Source organism: Pseudophryne corroboree, chromosome 1 (assembly GCF_028390025.1).
Source record: "Pseudophryne corroboree isolate aPseCor3 chromosome 1, aPseCor3.hap2, whole genome shotgun sequence".
Taxonomy (NCBI): Eukaryota; Metazoa; Chordata; class Amphibia; order Anura; family Myobatrachidae; genus Pseudophryne; species Pseudophryne corroboree.
In genome coordinates this window covers 1168598315-1168615837 of record NC_086444.1, presented here as the reverse complement: position 1 = coordinate 1168615837, position 17523 = coordinate 1168598315, and the positions used below count along the sequence as shown (strand labels likewise).

General features: G+C 44.9%; 1 protein-coding gene across 1 annotated transcript in view; it reads left to right on the top strand.

Moving 5' to 3' along the window:
• Positions 1-1025: 1025 nt before the first annotated feature.
• The window catches only part of LOC135007427 (forkhead box protein I1c-like), a 40769-nt gene continuing 24271 nt past the window's right edge, over positions 1026-17523 (top strand). The window contains exon 1 of the mRNA XM_063952118.1: positions 1026-1072. The gene's annotated coding sequence lies outside the window, so the exon portion shown is untranslated. The remainder of the gene's footprint in view (positions 1073-17523) is intronic.

Sequence of the window (17523 nt, the reverse complement as noted above, 5' to 3'; positions counted from 1 at the left end):
CCAATTAAATTACTTATTTCTGTATAAACAATACAGTAAACAATACAAGAGCATCAGCTGTGTAGAGCCCACCCTTTTTTTTTTTTTTTTTACTTTCACCTCTAATTGCCAGGAAGGAAAGGAGGGAGGGGCTGTCATAAGTATCATTGATGCAGGATCAGAATGTTTTTTATTATTATTATTTAAAAAAAATAAAAAATTAAGGAAACTATATTGCCACCATCAAATCTCTTCCTTTTCTACTGCAGCAAAATATAAAAACTGTCAACATCATACAAAACACACATTATAATTTATAACGTTAATATATAATGATACTATCAATGTTCATATATTTAATTTTATATCTACATAAAAAAACAAGCCTTATAAGTGAAGAATTTTGATAAGTACTTTCATTTTTCATTTATGGTAATTTCTGTTTACATTTTGGAAACATTATATATGATATGATGTTTATGATTTTGCTAATTTTAATATAAAGAAATAAATAAAACGATTATATAACAAATAAAATAATACTTTTGAAATTGTTTATACAATGCTACTTCTGTACAGTAATAATAACACAGTATGTAATAACATATGCTTATTATTTAAATAGACTAAAAAAATAATGCTGTAAAAAAATAATGCCAATAATAGTCCAAAAAATAATAAAATAATATCCATGTAAATTAGGCTAATATATATATATATATATATATGGGCTGCAAGCTTACATGCATTGTACAATTCATAAACCAAAACCCCATTGTTTATTTAGATGTATATTAAAGCATTAAGGTGAATGAAGCTGCATAGGAGAGTGCTGGGTTTTCTGTTTGGTATATTTGAGTTTGGTGGTCACAGCCCACCGCACCCCAACCCCTGGGAATGGCGAGTGCAGTGGCTCCTCGTGTTTGCTTGTATAACAGGGTTAATTTTTAATTGGCCCATTTGTGACCATATCTCTCTCTCATGCACCCCTAAGCTCATTTACCTTTAACCTGGATCAGCTGCTATGTAGGTGTGTTGGTGACTGTCTCACTTTGAAAGCCAGTAGTCTGTTGGCAGGTGAGCTGTAAACCAGGTAAGCACACTTGTGTTATTTGTGTTGGTGACTGTCTTACCTTTTAAAAGCCATAAGTGTGGCAGGTAAGCTTGAAACCAGATAAGCACATTTTCCTCTATGAGACAGCAGTTGCCAGGTTTCTATAAAATCTATGCGAAAGTTTGTGATAGAGTAGGACTTGCGGTGAAATGGGGTCCCGTGGAGTGGGCCGCAAGCTTACATGCATTGTACAATTCATAAACCAAAACCCCATTGTTTATTTAGATGTATATTAAAGCATTAAGGTGAATGAAGCTGCTTAGGAGAGTGCAGTGTCTTCTGTTTGGTATATATGAGTTCGGTGGTCACAGCCCACCGCACCCCAACCCCTGGGAATGGCGAGTGCAGTGGTTCCTCGTGTTTGTTTATATATATATATATATATATATATAATTTTTTTTTTTTTTTAAAGCATATGCAGGTAAATCTTAATAAAATAAATGTTTGATTAAAAAGTTAAAATATGGACTTATATCTACAATAGCTGAGTTTTTAAAAATTGGTGATGACATTTTTTTATTTTTGCAAACTTTTGGACTGACCTCTGCTGGGGTGGAGAGAATGGGCGGTTTCTTCTTTTCTATTCTTTTAGTCATTGCCATTATTTCTAAAAGACATTGACACAGAAAGAATAAATGGGTGATGACCATCTCAAATAGGTGATAATTGCAATTTGGACTCCACCCAGCTCGAGTGACTCACTGCAGATCAATTAGACATGTCTTTTTAACAAATGAAAATAAATAAATAAAGGTACTGATCATCTGAAATAAAATGCTAATGAAAATGTGATTCTAATCTTAACAGGGAAAAGTTAGATCTACTTTCTATAGTCTAAATATTTTTTTCTTGTCCTCTTCTATCATTTGTTTAGCTCTATTTGATAAATGTATTATAGCAGATTGTAATTTAGTTAGTTTTTTTGTAGATCGGGAAGTCAATAAGTCAAGGGTTTCATTTATTTTGCCTGCACAAATGCAAAGCGTATTTATCTATTTGTAACGTAAGAGAATCACCTGCTGTACAGTGAATATGATGAGTGATATGTTACTCCAGGCACTTTGAATCTGCTTTAAAGGGCAATCAGGGAACACATTCTGCAAATTCCAGGTGATTGAGGAGTCTATTTACTAAGCCTTGAATAGAGATAAAGGTGGACGGAGATAAAGTACCAGCCAATCAGCTCCTAACTGTCATTTTTTAAATCCAGCCTGTGACATGGCAGTTAGGAGCTGATTGGCTGGTACTTTATCTCCGTCCACTTTACCTCCATCCAGGGCTTAGTAAATAGACCCCTGAGTCTCTTCTGTTAGATTAGACCGGTGGTTCTCAAATTCGGTCCTCATGCCATTCTAACAGTCTAGTTTTAAGGATAGCCATGTTGGAGCATGAATAGCTAAAGCAAAATCAATGCATTAATTTAGTCACCGTGATTAAGCATGGATATCCTTAAAACCTGGCCTGTTAGGCAGTCTTGAAGATCAAGTTTGGGAACCACTGGGTTAGACTGCTCAGTAAACCGGTTGGAGTTGACAGTTGAGGTAATTCATTGGATCAGAGCTCTGTAGTGTCAGCTACCACCGCAGATATTGTAGCACAAAGTGTCCTAACACACTCTGGCAACCACTGATTATAAATGTGTGCATGCTAGAGCTTGTTGAACCACAAGCCCCAGCATGCTCTTGGCTGGGGCTTGTTGAACCACAAGCCCCAGCATGCTCTTGGCTGCATGTGCTCGCTGTGGAATATGTAAAAGCTAAAAAAGAAAAAGGTAAATAAACTCACAAATAAACAGGGGTTAAAAAAGCATTTAAAATATTATAAAACCTCGCTGCTGATACGCACAAATTCTCTGCCTTAACGGAATAATAAAAAATTATTCTTGATTTATCCAAATAGGATAAGAATAACCATAAACTAAGGTCCAGTTGAGACTGCAGAATTGGATTCTCAGTTGGAACCATTCAGCAATCACAATAACCTGTCCTCGTTGCTTAGCCAATCACAAGTGACAGTCTATCTCCTGGGCCATATTGTTTTTTTCAGATATGATACAGCATACAGAGAATGGTGTAGCTTTCAGGAACAGTGGTTCCAGTAGGCAATCTAAGTGGCTGACTAAAGTGGCAGTATCTCAGGGCAACTAAGGGGCCAAATCCGGAGTTGCATGCCAGTCCCTTTTGCTGACAGTTCTTAAGGCAATGTGCATGCTCCATCGTAAAGGACATGCATCTTTGGGCCAATCAGAATCAGACTATGCATCTCAGTAGCAAATCCACTTGCAGCATAACTGGATGTTAACACTACAGGCACTCATGCATAGGCGAAGTCGAGAGAAGGGCGTATCCCAGGTGCAGGTACAGAATTGGGGGCATTCAGATCTGTCTTATTTATAGGGCTTAATGATAACGATGATGTTGTCGGAACAAGTGGATTCATCGGGGTGCATGACATTCACAGTTAGTCCACTGGAGGTGCATTTGTGGCTATTTTGTGCGTTACTCAGAATCAGTCTTTACTTGAGTTCCCTGCTCACATGCACTGCCAACCATTAAATATTATCAAATATGGGGGGTCTCTGAGACTAATAACACAACTGCTTCCGCTGGTGATTAGCTGGTGACTGTTGTCCTATGTGGGCACCTATATTGATCAGCACGTGCACATGTGTCAGAGCATCTAGATATACTGCAGTGCATTTATGTGTGCACCCTGGGCCTGATTCTGATTTGCAAGTAAAGCAAAAAAGCATGAAACCATGTGCACTGTAGGTGGGGCAGATGGAACATGTGGAGAGAGAGTTAGATTTGGGTGGGGTGTGTTCAAACTGAAATCTAAATTGCAGTGTTAAAATAAAGCTTTCTAACATTTCTGGACTACATGCAAAAGCAGCCGGTATTTACCCTGCACAGAAAAAATCTAAATGTATTTTCTCCCCTTGACAACATGGTTTGTTCCAGACACAAAGTTACTAGCTTTACTTACAAATCAGAATCAGTATGCGTGGGGGTGTCTATTAACCCGGGCTGTAGTTCAAATGCCATCATATGGGATCCCGACGGTCAAAATACCGATGTCGGAATCCGGAACAATGGCATAAAGCCGGCGTCAAAATCCAAAACAGAGCTCAGGATCCTGGCGTCAAAATACCTACGCTCGGAATCCTGATCGTTCTTCCAGCGGGACGTGGGGGGGGAGGTTTAGACATTAGAAGGGGGGTTAGGGTTAGAGTGTAGGGATGGCAAGGTTATGGTTAGCTACTGATGATGGGGGATTAGGGTTAGGCACCACCAGGGAGCGTTAGGTTACTTTTGGAAGGGCTGTCAGGATTCTGATGGCCGGGATGCCGCTGTCAAGATTCTGACCGACGGCATCCCATCCATTGGGATATCATACTGAACCCATTAACCCTGCCCTGATCTTGACTGCTTATTTGCCGTTAACGTGTACTTTGGCTTTGAACCATTGCACTGTGGATTCTGTACAACACTGTCCTATTGGTTAAGCATCTGCCTTTGTCTTGACCTCCCTACAGAATTGTGATTCAGTACCTTATAGAGATGTACGGCGGACACTTTCCACGTTTTGGGTTTGGATCTGGATGATTTTTGAAAAAAAAAACCCATAAAAACAGCTAAAATCACAGAATTTGGGGGTAATATTGAGCATATGGTATTATTAACGTCAATAACATTCATTTCCACTCATTTCCAGTCTATTCTGAACACCTCACAATATTGTTTTTAGGCCAAAAGGTTGCACCAGGGTCGCTGGATGACTAAGATAAGCGACACAAGTGGGCGGCACAAACACCTGGCCCATCTAGGAGTGGCACTGCAGTGGCAGACAGGATGGCAGTTTTAAAAACTAGGCCCCAAAGAGCACATAAAGAGGTGCAAGATGGAATTGTCTTGGGCCCTCCCACCCATCCTTATGTTGTTTAAACAGGACATGCACAGTTTAATAAACCCATCATTTCAGCGACAGTTGGTCCCCCTGGAAAAAGCTCACCAAGTTCTCCGAATCATAGCTAGCTTCAAACATACTACCTCCATATTTGATGACTTTTCACATTATGAGAAGAGGCAAGAGGAAGAGGACAGTGTCAAGAAGGTGATTAGAATTTAGAGAGGCACATGCAATCAGGAACAACACACAGGCTTTCACCTCCACTCCTATACTAGTGTGGAAAAGAAAGGACAATGTGTATCTGGCACTGTGTATCTGGCAATGTGTATCTGGCACTGTGGGGCTATGTGTATCTCTGTGGGGCAATGTGTATCTGGCACTGTGGGGCTATGTGTATCTGGCACTGTGGGGCTATGTGTATCTCTGTGGGGCAATGTGTATCTGGCACTGTGGGGTAATATGTATCTGGCACTGTGGGGCAATGTGTATCTGGCACTGTGGGGCAAGTGTATCTCTGTGGGGCACTGTGTATCTGGCAATGTGTATCTGGCACTGTGGGGCAATGTGTATCTCTATGGGGCAATGTGTATCTGGCACTGTGGGGTAATATGTATCTGGCACTGTGGGGTAATATGTTTCTGGCACTGTGGGGTAATATGTATCTGGCACTGTGGGGGGCATATATGTATCTGGCACTGTGGGGTAATATGTATCTGGCACTGTGGGGCAATGTGTACTTGGCACTGGGGTAATATGTATCTGGCACTGTGGGGTAATATGTTTCTGCCACTGTGGAGTAATGTGTATCTGGCACTGTGTGTACTGTGTAAAAAGGGGACTCTGCCTGTGTACTGTGTAAACCGGGGACTCTACTGCCGTAATGTGCAAAAATGGAGTGAACGTGTGCTGAGAGACGACACAAGGGGGAGGTGATAGCGTGTTGAGATGACACAAGGGGGAGGTGATAGTGCGCTGAGAGACGACACAAGGGGGAGGTGATAGTGTGCTGAGAGACAACACAAGGGGGAGGTGATAGTGTGCTGAGAGACGACACAAGGGGGGGGTGATAGTGTGCAGAGAGGTGACACAGGGGGTAGGTGGAAGTCATGGTGGCATGCCCCATTTTCAGTTACCACGCCCCTTCTGGTATGTGACTACACCCATTTTTCGGCGCGCACACATACTTGATTTTATCGGGGAGGGGGGGGCACTCTTCATCTTGCCCTAAGTTTCGAAAACCCTAGTAACGCACCCCTACAGAGCACACACTAACCCCACCCGACACACCACCCACAGAGAGAGACAGAGGTAAGCATGTTAAGCTTTTAGGGGATATAAGAATATTTCATTGGTCCACTGGGTCAAAAAGCAATGCAATCGTTGAATTGGAATTAGAATGCCAATCGGGTAGTCAAGCTGATGTTTTTAATCATTAAGTTGATGTAATTCAATAAAATAATAGGATTTTAATACCTATCGGTAAATCCTTTTCTCTTAGTCCGTAGAGGATGCAGGGGTTCCAAAAGGACCATGGGGAATAGACGGGATCCGCAGGAGACATGGGCACACTATAAGACTTTGGGGTATATTCAATTAGCAGTGATAACGGACTTTTCACGTGAAACGCAATTACAGCCTATTCAATTATCTTGGAAAATTTATCGGTGATCATTTTTTCACTAATTTCACTTCACCTTCTCTGAAGCAGGTGAAAAGTTGGGGAAAAGTCACTATTTTAAGGTAAAAATGTTTGGATATGGTACAGAACTCCTGGGACACCCCCCTTAATGACTAGTTAGGCACGTTGAAGTTTTTAATTATTTTTAATTGGCCAATAATGACATGTAATTTTTGGGGTGAAAAAGTAAAAAGTGATGGAAATTGGGGTTCAAGGTATTGGACAGGTATATTGGGGTGCTTTATGAGTGGGACAGGTGTTTTTTAGGCTTGCAGATGGGAGTAATCGGTCTGTTTCCACTTTTTTTAAAGTACCCTAAAATGACCCAAATATATACTTATACCCATTTTCATGTACCCCAAATTTAATGAGAGCATTTATTTTGCTAAAAAAAACTTGCTTTCTATCATTTTTTTGCATTTTTTTAAAAAATGCATATAACAGCGATTTCACACAATTTAAGTCCCCAAAAACGCTCTAATGTGATCTCTAACACACGTCTCTTCTGTTTTCCTATGTTAGTTTAGCATTTTTTGGGGTACAGGCTGATTTCCCCATTTTCACCTGCACTTTTCACTGCAAGAATTTTCACGTGAAACCCGGTCGGAATTGAATAGGTCGAAAAACGGAGCGTTTTCGCGGCAATTTTCGGGCGAAAAATTGCCGCGAATTTGCGGATAATTGAATACCCCCCTTTGAATGGGTGTGAACTGGCTCCTCCCTCTATGCCCCTCCTCCAGACTTCAGTTAGAAAACTGTGCCCAGAGAGACGGACATTTCGAGGAAAGAATTTATTGTTTAAACACGGTGAGTGTCATACCAGCTCACACCACGAACATGCCGCAGAACGTGGCATTCAATAGAACACCAGCTGACGGCACGGAAAAACCATACAGCAAAATGCTGACCGAAAACGTAACACAACTTGTGTGTATCATGACCGATAATCACATATTGCACGTCATGGCACGAATAACCGCAGCAACAGACTTGACTGCAAAGAAACACCACATGAGTGTAACGACAACCAATAGCTGCAGATACAGTACGCACTGGGACGGGCGCCCAGCATCCTGTACGGACTAAGAGAAAAGGATTTACCGGTAGGTATTAAAATCCTATTTTCTCCTACGTCCTAGAGGATGCTGGGGTTCCAAAAGGACCATGGGGTTTATACCAAAGCTCCAGACCGGGCGGGAGAGTGCGGACAACTCTGCAGCACCGATTGAGCAAACCTGAGGTCCTCATCAGCCAGGGTATCAAACTTGTAGAACTTAGGAAAAGTGTTTGAACCCGACCAAGTAACTGCTCAGCAAAGTTGAACCGCAGAGACTCCACGGGCATCCGTCCAAGAAGAGCCCACCTTCCTGGTAGAATGGGCCTTCACCGACTTCGGTAACGGCAATCCAGCCGTAGAATGAGCCTGCCGAATCGTATCACAGATCCAGCGTGCAATAGTCTGCTTAGAAGCAGGAGCCCCAATTTTGTTGGGAGCGACAGGATAAACAGAGCCTCTGTTTCCCCAATCTGAGCCGTTCTGGCGACTCAAATATTCAAAGCTCTGACTACCACAAGAGACTTCGAATCAGCCAAGGCTTAAGTAGCCCCAGGCACCACAATAGGTTGATTCCTGTGAACACGCAGAAACCACTTTAGGCAGAAATTGTTGTCAATTTCTCAATTCTGCTCTATCCACAAGGAAGATCAAAGAGGGCTTTTGTGAGGCAAAGCCGCCAATTCCGACACCTGCCTTGCGGACGCCAATGCCAATAGCATGACCACTTTTCAAGAGAAATTTTTACCTTACGTAAAGGTTCCAACCAGTGTGACATAAGAAACTGCAACACAACATTAAGGTCCCATGGTGCCACTGGGGGCACAAATGGAGGTTGGAAGTGCAGCACTCCTTTCACGAAAGTCCAAACTTCTGGAAAGGTGGCCCATACTTTTTTTTCTTTTTCTTTTTAAAAGAAAATTGATAAGGCCGAAACCTGCATGCAAAAAATGTAGAAAACAACCCAGCCGAAATTCTTCCGCAGGAGCGTTCTTGGGTTCACACCAAGACACATACTTCCTCCAAATATAGTGGTAAATCATCACCGTTACTCCTTTACTAGCCTGAAGCAATGTGGAAATGACTTCATCGGCAATACCCTTTCGGGCCAGGATATGGCGTTCAACTGCCAAGCCGTCAAACGCAGCCCTGGTAAATCTTGGTACATCTAGGTAACCGACCATCTTTGAATAAAAGTACACCCCCATGCGCATGTAATGCAAATATCATCAAAGCATATAATTAAAATTATAACTTAGCTTCCTGTATACGATCCTTGGTGACAGGGCCCCGTGTAGACCAGGGGTAGACATTCACTCTATTCTATCCACTGTGGGAGAAGAATAAACACTCGGACTCCTCGTGAGGATTCGAGACCATCTTGTCATGGCTGACCTAGTGCTTCATCGACAGAGCGACCAGCACATGAGAAGGAATAACATTACTTCAGCATTCATAATAAGTTGTAATATAACTGTACACATTTAAATACACATATATACACATATACCTATATATACAACATATATATATATATATATATATATATATATATATAATCTGTCAGGAACATCAGGGTCCCTAGTGACATTTATGTGTTCTGAATGTGTATGAACATGGACTGAATGCCAATGTTGTGGATCTAATCAGGAAACATTATGGCCGACATAGAACAAAGTATACGTGTCGACGACAGGGAGTAGTGACTGTGCAAAATAAAATTTTTGTGACCCCGAAGGATCTGAGGGAAACATATACCTAATTTCACTAGGACGATCCCACAAAATACTATCACGTCTGTGCTCGAGCTACAGCTCACTGCAAGGTACCATACATATATACATACAGGTATAAGTTTTTTATATATATATTATTTTTACACCCAGTCATCATAGTTGGTGCCGACAGGGTCACCCACATACTTCTTAGTGATGAGCACCGGAAATTTTTCGGGTTTTGTGTTTTGGTTTTGGGTTCGGTTCCGCGGCCGTGTTTTGGGTTCGAACGCGTTTTGGCAAAACCTCACCGAATTTTTTTTGTCGGATTCGGGTGTGTTTTGGATTCGGGTGTTTTTTTCAAAAAACCCTAAAAAACAGCTTAAATCATAGAATTTGGGGGTCATTTTGATCCCAAAGTATTATTAACCTCAATAACCATAATTTCCACTCATTTTCAGTCTATTCTGAACACCTCACACCTCACAATATTATTTTTAGTCCTAAAATTTGCACCGAGGTCGCTGGATGGCTAAGCTAAGCGACCCAAGTGGCCGACACAAACACCTGGCCCATCTAGGAGTGGCACTGCAGTGTCACGCAGGATGGCCCTTCCAAAAAACACTCCCCAAACAGCACATGACGCAAAGAAAAAAAGAGGCGCAATGAGGTAGCTGTGTGAGTAAGGTAAGCGACCCTAGTGGCCGACACAAACACCTGGCCCATCTAGGAGTGGCACTGCAGTGTCACGCAGGATGGCCCTTCCAAAAAACACTCCCCAAACAGCACATGACGCAAAGAAAAAAAGAGGCGCAATGAGGTAGCTGTGTGAGTAAGCTAAGCGACCCTAGTGGCCGACACAAACACCTGGCCCATCTAGGAGTGGCACTGCAGTGTCACGCAGGATGGCCCTTCCAAAAAACACTCCCCAAACAGCACATGACGCAAAGAAAAAAAGAGGCGCAATGAGGTAGCTGTGTGAGTAAGCTAAGCGACCCTAGTGGCCGACACAAACACCTGGCCCATCTAGGAGTGGCACTGCAGTGTCAAGCAGGTTGGCCCTTCCAAAAAACACTCCCCAAACAGCACATGACGCAAAGAAAAAAAGAGGCGCAATGAGGTAGCTGTGTGAGTAAGCTAAGCGACCCTAGTGGCCGACACAAACACCTGGCCCATCTAGGAGTGGCACTGCAGTGTCACGCAGGATGGCCCTTCCAGAAAACACTCCCCCAAACAGCACATGACGCAAAGAAAAAAAGAGGCGCAATGAGGTAGCTGTGTGAGTAAGCTAAGCGACCCTAGTGGCCGACACAAACACCTGGCCCATCTAGGAGTGGCACTGCAGTGTCACGCAGGATGGCCCTTCCAAAAAACACTCCCCAATCAGCACATGACGCAAAGAAAAAAAAGAGGCGCAATCAGGTAGCTGTGTGAGTAAGATAAGCGACCCTAGTGGCCGACACAAACACCTGGCCCATCTAGGAGTGGCACTGCAGTGTCACGCAGGATGGCCCTTCCAAAAAACACTCCCCAAACAGCACATGACGCAAAGAAAAAAAGAGGCGCAATGAGGTAGCTGTGTGAGTAAGCTAAGCGACCCTAGTGGCCGACACAAACACCTGGCCCATCTAGGAGTGGCACTGCAGTGTCACGCAGGATGGCCCTTCCAAAAAACACTCCCCAAACAGCACATGACGCAAAGAAAAAAAGAGGCGCAATGAGGTAGCTGTGTGAGTAAGCTAAGCGACCCTAGTGGCCGACACAAACACCTGGCCCATCTAGGAGTGGCACTGCAGTGTCACGCAGGATGGCCCTTCCAAAAAACACTCCCCAAACAGCACATGACGCAAAGAAAAATGAAAGAAAAAAGAGGTGCAAGATGGAATTGTCCTTGGGCCCTCCCACCCACCCTTATGTTGTATAAACAGGACATGCACACTTTAACCAACCCATCATTTCAGTGACAGGGTCTGCCACACGACTGTGACTGAAATGACGGGTTGGTTTGGACCCCCACCAAAAAAGAAGCAATTAATCTCTCCTTGCACAAACTGGCTCTACAGAGGCAAGATGTCCACCTCATCATCATCCTCCGATATATCACCGTGTACATCCCCCTCCTCACAGATTATCAATTCGTCCCCACTGGAATCCACCATCTCAGCTCCCTGTGTACTTTGTGGAGGCAATTGCTGCTGGTCAATGTCTCCACGGAGGAATTGATTATAATTCATTTTAATGAACATCATCTTCTCCACATTTTCTGGATGTAACCTCGTATGCCGATTGCTGACAAGGTGAGCGGCGGCACTAAACACTCTTTCGGAGTACACACTTGTGGGAGGGCAACTTAGGTAGAATAAAGCCAGTTTGTGCAAGGGCCTCCAAATTGCCTCTTTTTCCTGCCAGTATAAGTACGGACTGTCTGACGTGCCTACTTGGATGCGGTCACTCATATAATCCTCCACCATTCTTTCAATGGGGAGAGAATCATATGCAGTGACAGTAGACGACATGTCCGTAATCGTTGTCAGGTCCTTCAGTCCGGACCAGATGTCAGCATCAGCAGTCGCTCCAGACTGCCCTGCATCACCGCCAGCGGGTGGGCTCGGAATTCTGAGCCTTCTCCTCGCACCCCCAGTTGCGGGAGAATGTGAAGGAGGAGATGTTGACAGGTCGCGTTCCGCTTGACTTGACAATTTTGTCACCAGCAGTTCTTTGAACCCCAGCAGACTTGTGTCTGCCGGAAAGAGAGATCCAAGGTAGGTTTTAAATCTAGGATCGAGCACGGTGGCCAAAATGTAGTGCTCTGATTTCAACAGATTGACCACCCGTGAATCCTTGTTAAGCGAATTAAGGGCTCCATCCACAAGTCCCACATGCCTAGCGGAATCGCTCTGTGTTAGCTCCTCCTTCAATGTCTCCAGCTTCTTCTGCAAAAGCCTGATGAGGGGAATGACCTGACTCAGGCTGGCAGTGTCTGAACTGACTTCACATGTGGCAAGTTCAAAAGGTTGCAGAACCTTGCACAACGTTGAAATCATTCTCCACTGCGCTTGAGACAGGTGCATTCCACCTCCTATATCGTGCTCAATTGTATAGGCTTGAATGGCCTTTTGCTGCTCCTCCAACCTCTGAAGCATATAGAGGATTGAATTCCACCTCGTTACCACTTCTTGCTTCAGATGATGGCAGGGCAGGTTCAGGCGTTTTTGGTGGTGCTCCAGTCTTCTGTACGTGGTGCCTGTACGCCGAAAGTGTCCCGCAATTCTTCTGGCCACCGACAGCATCTCTTGCACGCCCCTCTCGTTTTTTAAATAATTCTGCACCACCAAATTCAAGGTATGTGCAAAACATGGGACGTGCTGGAATTTGCCCATATTTAATGCACACACAATATTGCTGGCGTTGTCCGATGCCACAAATCCACAGGAGAGTCCAATTGGGGTAAGCCATTCTGCGATGATCTTCCTCAGTTGCCGTAAGAGGTTTTTAGCTGTGTGCGTATTCTGGAAAGCGGTGATACAAAGCGTAGCCTGCCTAGGAAAGAGTTGGCGTTTGCGAGATGCTGCTACTGGTGCCGCCGCTGCTGTTCTTGCGGCGGCAGTCCATACATCTACCCAGTGGGCTGTCACAGTCATATAGTCCTGAGCCTGCCCTGCTCCACTTGTCCACATGTCCGTGGTTAAGTGGACATTGGGTACAACTGCATTTTTTAGGACACTGGTGAGTCTTTTTCTGAGGTCTGTGTACATTTTCGGTATCGCCTGCCTAGAGAAATGGAACCTAGATGGTATTTGGTACCGGGGACACAGTACCTCCAACAAGTCTCTAGTTGCCTCTGCAGTAATGATGGATACCGGAACCACGTTTCTCACCGCCCAGGATGCCAAGGCCTCAGTTATCCGCTTTGCAGCAGGATGACTGCTGTGATATTTCATCTTCCTCGCAAAGGACTGTTGGACAGTCAATTGCTTGGTGGAAGTAGTAAAAGTGGTCTTACGAGTACGACTTCCCCTCTGGGATGACCAACGACTCCCAGCAGCAACAACAGCAGCGCCAGCAGCAGAAGGCGTTACACGCAAGGATGCATCGGAGGAATCCCAGGCAGGAGAGGACTCGTCAAAATTGCCAGTGACATGGCCTGCAGGACTATTGGCATTCCTGGGGAAGGAGGAAATTGACACTGAGGGAGTTGGTGGGGTGGTTTGCGTGAGCTTGGTTACAAGAGGAAGGGATTTACTGGTCAGTGGACTGCTTCCGCTGTCGCCCAAAGTTTTTGAACTTGTCACTGACTTATGATGAATGCGCTGCAGGTGACGTATAAGGGAGGATGTTCCGAGGTGGTAAACGTCCTTACCCCTACTTATTACAGCTTGACAAAGGCAACACACGGCTTGACAAATGTTGTCCGCATTTCTGTTGAAATACTTCCACACCGAAGAGCTGATTTTTTTGGTATTTTCACCAGGCATGTCAATGGCCCTATTCCTCCCACGGACAACAGGTGTCTCCCCGGGTGCCTGACTTAAACAAACCACCTCACCATCAGAATCCTCCTGGTCAATTTCCTCCCCAGCGCCAGCAACACCCATATCCTCCTCATCCTGGTGTACTTCAACACTGACATCTTCAATCTGACTATCAGGAACTGGACTGCGGGTGCTCCTTCCAGCACTTGCAGGGGGCGTGCAAATGGTGGAAGGCGCATGCTCTTCACGTCCAGTGTTGGGAAGGTCAGGCATCGCAAACGACACAATTGGACTCTCCTTGTGGATTTGTGATTTCGAAGAACGCACAGTTCTTTGCTGTGCTTTTGCCAGCTTGAGTCTTTTCATTTTTCTAGTGAGAGGCTGAGTGCTTCCATCCTCATGTGAAGCTGAACCACTAGCCATGAACATAGGCCAGGGCCTCAGCCGTTCCTTGCCACTCCGTGTGGTAAATGGCATATTGGCAAGTTTACGCTTCTCCTCCGACTATTTTATTTTAGATTTTTTAGTCCTTTTTTTACTGATATTTGGTGTTTTGGATTTTACATGCTCTGTACTATGACATTGGGCATCGGCCTTGGCAGACGACGTTGCTGGCATTTCATCGTCTCGGCCATGACTAGTGGCAGCAGCTTCAGCACGAGGTGGAAGTCGATCTTGATCTTTCCCTATTTTTGGAACCTCAACATTTTTGTTCTCCATATTTTAATAGGCACAACTAAAAGGCACCTCAGGTAAACAATGGAGATGGATGGATACTAGTATACTTATGGATTGACGAGCGACTGCCGACACAGAGGTAGCTACAGCCGTGGACTACCGTACTGCGTCTGCTGCTAATATAGACTGGATGATAATGATATAAAAAATATATATATCACTACTGCAGCCGGACAGGTATATATTATATAATGACGGACCTGCTGGACACTGTCAGCTCAGCACTGCAGACTCCTAAAGTAAGCTACTAGTATCAAGAAGATAGAAAAAAGAAAAAAACACCACGGGTAGGTGGTATACAATTATGGATGGACGAGCGACTGCCGACACAGAGGTAGCTACAGCCGTGGACTACCGTACTGCGTCTGCTGCTAATATAGACTGGATGATAATGAGATATAATATATATATATATCACTACTGCAGCCGGACAGGTATATATTATATAATGACGGACCTGCTGGACACTGTCAGCTCAGCACTGCAGACTCCTAAAGTAAGCTACTAGTATCAAGAAGATAGAAAAAAAAAAAAACACCACGGGTAGGTGGTATACAATTATGGATGGACGAGCGACTGCCGACACAGAGGTAGCTACAGCCGTGGACTACCGTACTGCGTCTGCTGCTAATATAGACTGGATGATAATGATATAAAAAAATAAGAATTTACTTACCGATAATTCTATTTCTCGTAGTCCGTAGTGGATGCTGGGGACTCCGTCAGGACCTTGGGGAATAGCGGGTCCGCAGGAGACAGGGCACAAAAGTAAAAGCTTTAGGATCAGGTGGTGTGCACTGGCTCCTCCCCCTATGACCCTCCTCCAAGCCTCAGTTAGGATACTGTGCCCGGACGAGCGTACACAATAAGGAAGGATTTTTGAATCCCGGGTAAGACTCATACCAGCCACACCAATCACACTGTACAACCTGTGATCTGAACCCAGTTAACAGCATGATAACAGCGGAGCCTCTGAAAAGATGGCTCACAACAATAATAACCCGATTTTTGTAACAATAACTATGTACAAGTATTGCAGACAATCCGCACTTGGGATGGGCGCCCAGCATCCACTACGGACTACGAGAAATAGAATTATCGGTAAGTAAATTCTTATTTTCTCTGACGTCCGAAGTGGATGCTGGGGACTCCGTCAGGACCATGGGGATTATACCAAAGCTCCCAAACGGGCGGGAGAGTGCGGATGACTCTGCAGCACCGAATGAGAGAACTCCAGGTCCTCCTCAGTCAGGGTGTGCCCCTGACCAAGTAGCAGCTCGGCAAAGTTGTAAAGCCGAGACCCCTCGGGCAGCCGCCCAAGATGAGCCCACCTTCCTTGTGGAATGGGCATTTACATATTTTGGCTGTGGCAGGCCTGCCACAGAATGTGCAAGCTGAATTGTACTACACATCCAACTAGCAATCGTCTGCTTAGCAGCAAGAGCACCCAGTTTGTTGGGTGCATACAGGATAACAGCAAGTCAGTTTTCCTGACTCCAGCCGTCCTGGAAACCTATATTTTCAGGGCCCTGACAACATCTAGCAATCTGGAGTCCTCCAAGTCCCTAGTAGCCGCAGGTACCACAATAAGCTGGTTCAGGTGAAACACTGACACCACCTTAGGGAGAAACTGGGGACGAGTCCGCAGCTCTGCCCTGTCCGAATGGACAAACAGATATGGGCTTTTTTGAGACAAATGCCGCCAATTTTGACACTCGCCTGGCCGAGGCCAGGGCCAACAGCATGGTCACTTTCCATGTGAGATACTTCAAATCCACAGATTTGAACGGTTTAAACCAATGTGATTTGAGGAATCCCAGAACTACGTTGAGATCCCACAGTGCCACTGGAGGCACAAAAGGGGGTTGTATATGCAGTACTCCCTTGACAAACTTCTGGACTTCAGGAACTGAAGCCAATTCTTTCTGGAAGAAAATCGACAGGGCCGAAATTTGAACCTTAATGGACCCCAATTTGAGGCCCATAGACACTCCTGTTTACAGGAAATGCAGGAATCGACCGAGTTGAAATTTCTTCGTGGGGCCTTCCTGGCCTCACACCATGCAACATATTTTCGCCACATGTGGTGATAATGTTGTGCGGTCACCTCCTTCCTGGCTTTGACCAGGGTAGGAATGACCTCTTCCGGAATGCCTTTTTCCCTTAGGATCTGGCGTTCAACCGCCCTGCCGTCAAACGCAGCCGCGGTAAGTCTTGGAACAAACATGGTACTTGCTGAAGCAAGTCCCTTCTTAGCGGCAGAGGCCATGAGTCCTCTGTGAGTATCTCTTGAAGTTCCGGGTACCAAGTCCTTCTTGGCCAATCCGGAGCCACGAGTATAGTTCTTACTCCTCTACGTCTTATAATTCTCAATACCTTGGGTATGAGAAGCAGAGGAGGGAACACATACACCGACTGGTACGCCCACGGTGTTACCAGAACGTCCACAGCTATTGCCTGAAGGTCTCTTGACCTGGCGCAATACCTGTCCAGTTTTTTGTTCAGGCGGGCCGCCATCATGTCCACCTTTGGTCTTTCCCAATGGTTCACAATCATGTGGAAAACTTCCCGATGAAGTCCCCACTCTCCCGGGTGGAGGTCGTGCCTGCTGAGGAAGTCTGCTTCCCAGTTGTCCACTCCCGGAATGCACACTGCTGACAGTGCTATCACATGATTTTCCGCCCAGCGAAAAATCCTTGCAGTTTTTGCCATTGCCCTCCTGCTTCTTGTGCCGCCCTGTTTATGTGGGCGACTGCCGTGATGTTGTCCCACTGGATCAATACCGGCTGACCTTGAAGCAGAGGTCTTGCTAAGCTTAGAGCATTATAAATTGCCCTTAGCTCCAGTATATTTATGTGGAGAAA